The sequence below is a fragment of the Meles meles genome, chromosome 4, assembly GCF_922984935.1.
Source record: "Meles meles chromosome 4, mMelMel3.1 paternal haplotype, whole genome shotgun sequence".
NCBI classification, from domain to species: Eukaryota; Metazoa; Chordata; class Mammalia; order Carnivora; family Mustelidae; genus Meles; species Meles meles.
In genome coordinates, this window is record NC_060069.1 from 52,888,683 (window position 1) to 52,896,431 (window position 7,749).

Below are 7,749 nucleotides of genomic sequence, written 5' to 3' on the forward strand. Positions count from 1 at the left end.
TCTCCCTCTCCTTCTGCCCCTCCCCTGCCTCAAATAAATAGGTAAATCTTGGGGCACCTGCAAGGCTTTGTTGGTTGAATGTCTGACTCTTGATTTCAGCTCAGGTCATGACCTCAGGGTCATGTAATTGAGCCCCATGTCAGGTTCTGTGCTGGGCGCAGAGCCTGCATGAGATTCTCTCTCTCCCTCTCTATAAAAATAAAATAAATAAAATAAAATAAATCACCTTGAAAAAGTGGTTCATTAAAAAAAAAAAGAAAGAACACACATAGTAAGAATGTGAGATAAACATTAATAAGGAATTTCACCATTTAAATGAATATTTAAATATAAATAACCTCAATCTTAGTCCTACATTTTCCTGCCGAATGTTCTGGCTTTTACTTATTCATATTTATCTTGCCCGCATATGGAGCATAAAGTTGTTTTGGGATGGATAAGTTTTCCAAACTAAGCAGTAGCAGATGTCCAAAATAGAGAGACTAAATGCAGGAAAGAGGCATCTGCTAAATAAACTTTTAGGACAACTCTGAGAAAATTATTGCCCGTATGTTTTTCTTTCTCTTCTTTGTCCATCAGGTTCTAGATTGCTTCATCACATAATTCTAGACTCTTTGAGGAGGATGGGCCACAGCTGTCTTCTTGTCCTGCCCTTCTACTGACCTAGAAATCCCTCCCAGAATACCTCTGACTTCTGGCCTTGACATCAGTGCTGCTTCTTCTTTTTTTTTTTTTTTAAGATTTTATTTATTTATTTGACAGACAGAGATCACAAGTAGGCAGAGAGGCAGGCAGAGAGAGAGGAGGAAGCAGGCCCCCCGCTGAGCAGAGAGCCCGATGCAGGGCTTGATCCCAGGATCCTGGGATCATGACCTGAGTGGAAGGCAGAGGCTTAACCCACTGAGCCACCCAGGCGCCCATCCCGACATCAGCGCTTGTGCCAGAAATGCTCTTCCCCCTTTGTCTGGCCCAGAACTTCCACTCATCATTTGATACTGAAGTCAGGGGCCCTGTTTCTGTGGGGCACAGTCATTGGTGGCTATGAACATGGACTCTGTGGTCAGAGAGACGTGGGATCAATCCTGCCTCTCCTTCTGACACTTGATTTGGGTTCTCAGTCAGCGTGTGTCACCTCTCGGAGCCTCAGTTTTCTTACCTGTAAAATGGGTTTATAGATGTGAGAACGTGTATGGGACCTTCAGATGTTAGCACATAGCAAGCAGGTAATAAGTGGTAACTACTACTATTTGTCACATCAGTGGTTTCAACCGTGACCTACACGTTAAAATCACCTGCAGAACTCTTAAAACATGACTTAATAGGTCTGAATGATGTACTTAGGAAGGTCTTTTTAAAACTTGTCCAAGTAGTTCTCATGTGTAACCAGGCTGAGAACAGCAGCTCTGAAAGCATAGTCCCAGACCAGCAGCGCCAATATCTTTCAGGAACCTCTTAGAAACTCAGCTCCAGGTCCCCATCACAGACCTATAGAATGAGAAACTCTGGAAAAGGACCCCAGCCATCCGGGTTTCAGTGAGTTTCCAGGAGATTCAGGTGCATGGGAATATTTGTGAATCACTGCATTAGATCATAGGCTAGAGGCACGAGCTGTGTCCGTTTTGTTCAGTGCCGCATTCCTGGGGCTTAACGCTGTGCCATCCGCAAATTCAGTTCAGTTTAGTTTGATTTAATTCAAGAAATGTTTACTGAGCACTAATTTTCTGTTAAGGCGCTGCGCCTTGGCCCTGGAAATATGACACTGTCTGAGACAAGTCCTTGCCCTACAGCTTGCTTACAGCCCCAGACGAATCTTTTTGGTTCTCACTGTCCCTTACACACACTTGCACCCACCACTGCAATCTTTATGCTGACTGATTATATTTTTCTAGGTCTGTGTCCCCCACTAAACTGATCTCCTTAGGGCAGGAACAGCCTTTACTCATTGTCTTAGGAGATGCTCAAAAGCAGGTACATTGCTGGGCCTGGGTCTGCATTCGAAAACAATGGGATGTGTTCGCCTAATGTAAAGTGATAGCAGAAAAAGGTGGGTTTGATCAGGGAAGCAGAACCACCATGAGTATTATGGTATAAGTGTTTTATCGTAGGGATTCGACTTTATACTGCTGTCGGAAGGTGTAGGGAAGTAAGATCTAGGAAAAAGAAGTCGGAGGATCAGAGAAAAGGTCCTCATCAGGCTTCCTCAGGTACTGTGCTGTTGGGCAAATAAGAGCTCTTGGGGAAGTCTGGACAAGCACATCCGGTCTCAGAGGCCTGGGCTGGAAGTTAGGGAAGAAATCCACACAAGGCTGTCCGGTGGCCTAGTGTGGCTGTAGGTCAACCTGGCGAGCCGCAGGAAGAGAGTGGCATGCCCGGCAGGGTAGGAGGAGGACAGGCTGGAGCCCTTCAGATCCCCTGGGTCCTCACTTGGTCATGGTGCCCCATGGTGCCTGAGAGCAGTGGCTCTGCTCACTCCACCTTCTTCATCACACAAATTTCTCTTCGGTGCAACTTTAACCTGGAACCACATAAGGAAGGGGCTTCTCGAAACATAATCCTTGCTTGGCCAAGTTGACACGGTACTAAATCACCCAGCTGGTAAACAATAATTACCGACAAGGCGAACACTTACACTTGCCCCCGCCAAGACCTACTATTTCAACCATTTCCTCCCCAACATTCAACTTTAATGATAATATCATTTGTCTCCATCTCCCCACCACCTTAGCTATCAAATATCAGTTAATGACTGTCACCTGTTTAGAGGAATAATCATTTCAAAAACTGTCTATCTATGTGCCTTCCAAAGTGATCCTGTTAAATGTCTGGCAAGTTTCTGACGGAAAAACCATGTGATTGGCATAAAGCTGAGCATAGTCAGAGGTTGGAGTGTCTTATACGTGCAAGAATGAAACCAAGAAGATAGGTCACATTCTAGAAGGAAACCAAGCCCATAAAGACTAGAATAAAAATTCTTTGTTTTCTATCCTTGGCAGTTTTGGCAATTAACTGTGGGATTCCATCTAGTGAGAACCACGAGAGTCAGAGACTTGAAGTCAGAACACAAAGGAAGTTACTGATTAATACAAAATGTACTTGCCAATTGCACTCTAACCTCTCTGCAACAAACAAACAAAAACCCTTATCTATATCCCTCCCCGAAAATCCGACCTGGTCCTAGAACATTATCTTGGGCAAGTTACATTCAGTTTCAGGGGCCACACTGCTTCTGTACTCGATGGCCTATCTCTTGCCAATTGCACTCTAACCTCTCTGCAACAAACAAACAAAAACCCTTATCTATATCCCTCCCCGAAAATCCGACCTGGTCCTAGAACATTATCTTGGGCAAGTTACATTCAGTTTCAGGGGCCACACTGCTTCTGTACTCGATGGCCTATCTCTCTTCCACATCTCCTAGTAGGCATCACATGTATACCCAACTACCTTCTATGGTTCCACTTGGTGTTTGTAGGCATATTACACATCCAGGACCCAAACTCTGAATCTATGTCATGGGGATCGTTTCCTTCATAGCTTTATGTCATTCAAGTCTAAGCTTAAGTATCTTTCCTTCAGCCATCCTAATCACTCAGTCAAACCTTCTCCCCACTGTACATTCTCTTACTCTGCTATATTTCTCATCTCTCCTGCTGGAAAATAAGACCGGGAGGACCTGCGTTGCTATCCCCATGGAACCTAGAATAAAACAACGTGGTAGGCAATCAAAATTTTTGAAAAATGAATGGCTAACAGTTATAGGAAATAAAGAATAATAACAGATAGCCATATATCCTCTGAAGGCAAAAATAGTGTGGGGTGCTGTGTTTAAAAACAAAATAACTGTGGGGGATGGTGATTAGGACTGTCAGAGAAAAATCTCTCTGAAATTATAACTAAGACTTCAGAAATGGGAGGGAAGCTCCCTTGCTTAAAGCCAGGGAAATGCATTCGGCAGAAGGGACAGGAAGTATAAAGGACCTACGGTGTGAAAGGGCTTGTTGTATTTGATAACTGTGAACAAAGAGGGGAGTGGCTGGGGACAGGGATGGAGGGATGAGTAAGAGGCTGTTATGGGGTTTCTTGTGTACAGCCATATGGGATTTTAGTATTATTCTCAACTAAAACTAAACTAAACTAAACTAAACTGCTGCACTAGAACTAAACTAAACTAAATTAAACTAAACTTCTGCAAAGCTGTAAGTGTGGGAGTGGCAGGATCTTTGGTTTTTAATTTTATTTTTTTATTAAGTTTTAAAATTTTAACTCCAGTATAGTTAACGTACAGTGTTATATTAGTTTCAGGTGTACAACGGAGTGATTTGGCAATTCTCTATGTTACTCAGTGCTCATAATGATAAGTGTCCTTCTTTCATCTGTTTTGGTTTTTTTTTAGATTATTTTAGAGAGAGAGAGAGAGCAGGGGGGAGGGGCAGAGGGAGAGAGAGAATCCTCAAGCAGACTCCCCGCTGAGCAGAGAACCCAATGCAGGGCTCGATCCCAGGACCCTGACATCATGACCTGAGCTGAAACCAAGAGTCAGACGTTTAACTGACTGAGCCGCCCAGCTGCCCCTATTTCATTATTTTTAATAGCCATGATAAAATAGTGTTATTTCCACCCACTCAATATGATACCATCTCCACATGCCAGATAAAGAAGACAAAAGACAGGAAAGCTGTTGTAAAAAAGGTCTTTTGCTAGATTCAGGCTTCTGGCTCACTAGTAGAAATAGAAGCCGAGATTACTTTCAGAGAATAATTTCTTCCCTTTCAGTTCTTCCTGTTCTTTCTAGTCCCTTCTTGTGATTACAGTGGCCACAAGCTTAATCCAGGTGTAGCTAATGATACTCGCCTGGGTATATGGTGGGGGTCACAGATAGCAGAGGAAATGAAATAATGAGGTGAGACAGAGGAGGGTTGTATACTCCACTTGTACATTGATTTCCTATGTTCATCCAGCTCTTGAAATATCTGAAACCATGTGTCTTTTGGGTCAGTCTGTTTCTTTGCGAGTCACTGGAAAGCACAGACCAGCCCGCCCACCCCCACCCATTTCCTTGCTCGTGTCAATCCATCCGCTTAGGCACAGTAGAATGGAACACTTTCTGTCATTTTTTATTTATTCCTGTCCTTCATTCTTCAAATGTAGTCATTTGTTTTTAAGTCTTTGAAATGCCATTTATACCCATTTTGTACTTTCGGTTCTTATTGGGACAATCCTGGTGCCTGTAATACTCACAGTCTCCGTCTGACCATCTATCCATCTTTTGTGAGTTTCATAACCTTCTTGTTTTTGAAAAGATTTAAAAGAGTTAATACAGTGGAACAATGTAAATCTGGATAATTAAGATTAAAAAGAGAACAGAGAGGCCTAAATCAATTGTTCTCACTATTGGATGCATTAAAAGCAATGGAGAACTTATGAAAAATAGTGATACTTGGAAGATCTGGATCTATATTTTCTAGAGCGCCCTAGGTGACTTGAATGTGCAGCCAAGGTTCGGAACCTGTGGAATTGGACATGAAGGAGTAGACACTACCAGCCACTTTATGAGCTGATTACAACTTTTGAATCCTGAGTATGGCTGCAAAGGCAAAAAGGGACAGATGCTGTGTTCAACACCTCTTGTTATCTGACAAAACATTTTTTCCCCAGAGTTAGACTCTAAAAATAATATATTGTGTATGTCCTAATAATGCAACAGTTACCCTTTTTTTTTTTTTTTATCGCAATCTCTACGCCCAATGTGAGGCTCAAACCCATGACCCTGAGGCCCGAGGACAGAGCCAGTCGGGAGCCCCTCATAGCTACCCATTGTTGACTGTTTGCCAAGGGCTAAATATTATGCCAATTGAAGGAATTAGCTATTTTAAGTCTCAAGCACGTCTATGATGTGAGCGCATTATCAACCTTATATTTCAGGAGAGGAAACTTGGGTCTTAAGGAATTAAATAAATTGCAGCTTTTGGACTAACTGTAGAATCTGATTCTTGACCACTTCCTATACTGCCTCTGGTATGAATGCCCTGGGCAAAATCTCCAGTTAAACTTGTGCAAAAGACAGAATGGTGTTCAAATGGAGATTCTTGTCAAATAAAGGCTGAAGGAAAATAATTCAACAAAAGACTTTGTGTAAGGTGTTGAGACAATATTTGGCTTTCTGGTGGACCTACAGGGAAAGACACTGGGACTCCTCAAAGAGCAGGTTGGTATCATGTCTGCATTTTCTCATAGGGGCCTTGGGGATGTCTGGCCTCTCCCACAAGGCTGGCACATGGAGCAGCAGCAGAAGGAGGCCAAGCTTGGGTGCAAGAGATCAGCAAGGATAATGAGATCAGCAAGCCTCAAGTCTCTGGAACCAGGATTAGAGGCAGGAAATGGAATATAGGGTAAAAAGTCAAGAAGGGCATCCTGCTTGAGCTGCCAGGCCCAGACAACGTAAGGAATGTTGGTTGGACTGGGCAAGAGGAAATTCCCATGCTGAAGAGAAGCATGAAGGGATCAAATGAGTGGTTCTAGAGCCAAATAAAAAATGTGGGTGTGCCTTTGGCTCAGGGGGAGGGTGCAGATATTTAAAAAAAAAAAAGAGTAAAATGTGGGTGCTGGGTGATAAGAAACTCATGATTATTTTACCTTAAAAAGGTCCGAAGTGGACCAAATCTTCATGTTCATGAACAACAACTTCATGTTGTTGAGTAAAGTGAGAACCATAGGCTTTGCAGGCCAGACTCGAGTAGTCATTCTTCCATTAAGGTGTGATGGGCCAGATATGCCGGGACGCTGCCTTGAGTCCAGTCGGTCTCATCTGACCTGTGCTCCCCAGAATCTTCCGAATAATGGGTCTTAACACTCTTCCCGCACATCTTAGCTCAAGAAATGTCAAAGGCACTCCATGGCGTACTCTGATCTCAATTCCTAACTGGGCTTCATTTTTTCTCTCCGTCTTGGTCCCTCCACCTCTTCACACCTTCCTATCACATCAGACAGGCTCAATCACTGCTCCACAAGTGACTGCAGCTTGGATTAAATGTCTGTTCTATGTGCTTTAGTCTTGACTGCCCAATGAGATTGCAAGTTCTTTAAGGGAAAGGCTTTATGGCTTTTAAAATTTCTCTTCTATTCAGGATCTTGTACTAAGCAAATGGAAAAGAGCCAATCCTGCACCTGACTCAGTTACCCTGGGTAGTACCTAGGACAGCGCCAGCCTCAATGAGCTATTTAATAAGGGTTTTTGGATTGAGAAAATGATCATCTTGGAATCTGAAATTATCTTGATGTGTTTTTTGGTAATGACAACTTTGATAACAAAGCCTCATTATTATATGACATAGTGTAGTTCAAAAGGCTTGAATTTCAGCTCTGTCACATATTAATTGTGTGACCCTGGGCAGGGCACTGAGAGCTACAGTTTCCTCATTGTAAAAGAAAGGTGATCTTGGGGAACCTCTGAGTGGTTGCGAGGACTAAGTTACACCCCAAAAGGAAATTGTCTAGCATAGCAAATGGCTATCATAGACATTCAATACCTGTGTTTTACTACAGAAAATTTAAAATCTCTATCACTTTCTCTTCTACTGGATTTCTAGTTTCTCCTTTACCCAGATCAGAAAGATATTTAAAAAATTTTTAAGGAACTTTGTTGTGGTTAGGTATTTTCTAATAATGAGAAGTGGGTAGGCATCCCATTAACAGAAGATTTTTTTTTTCTTTTTGGTAATTATCTGGACTATAAAAAATAAGAATAAGACA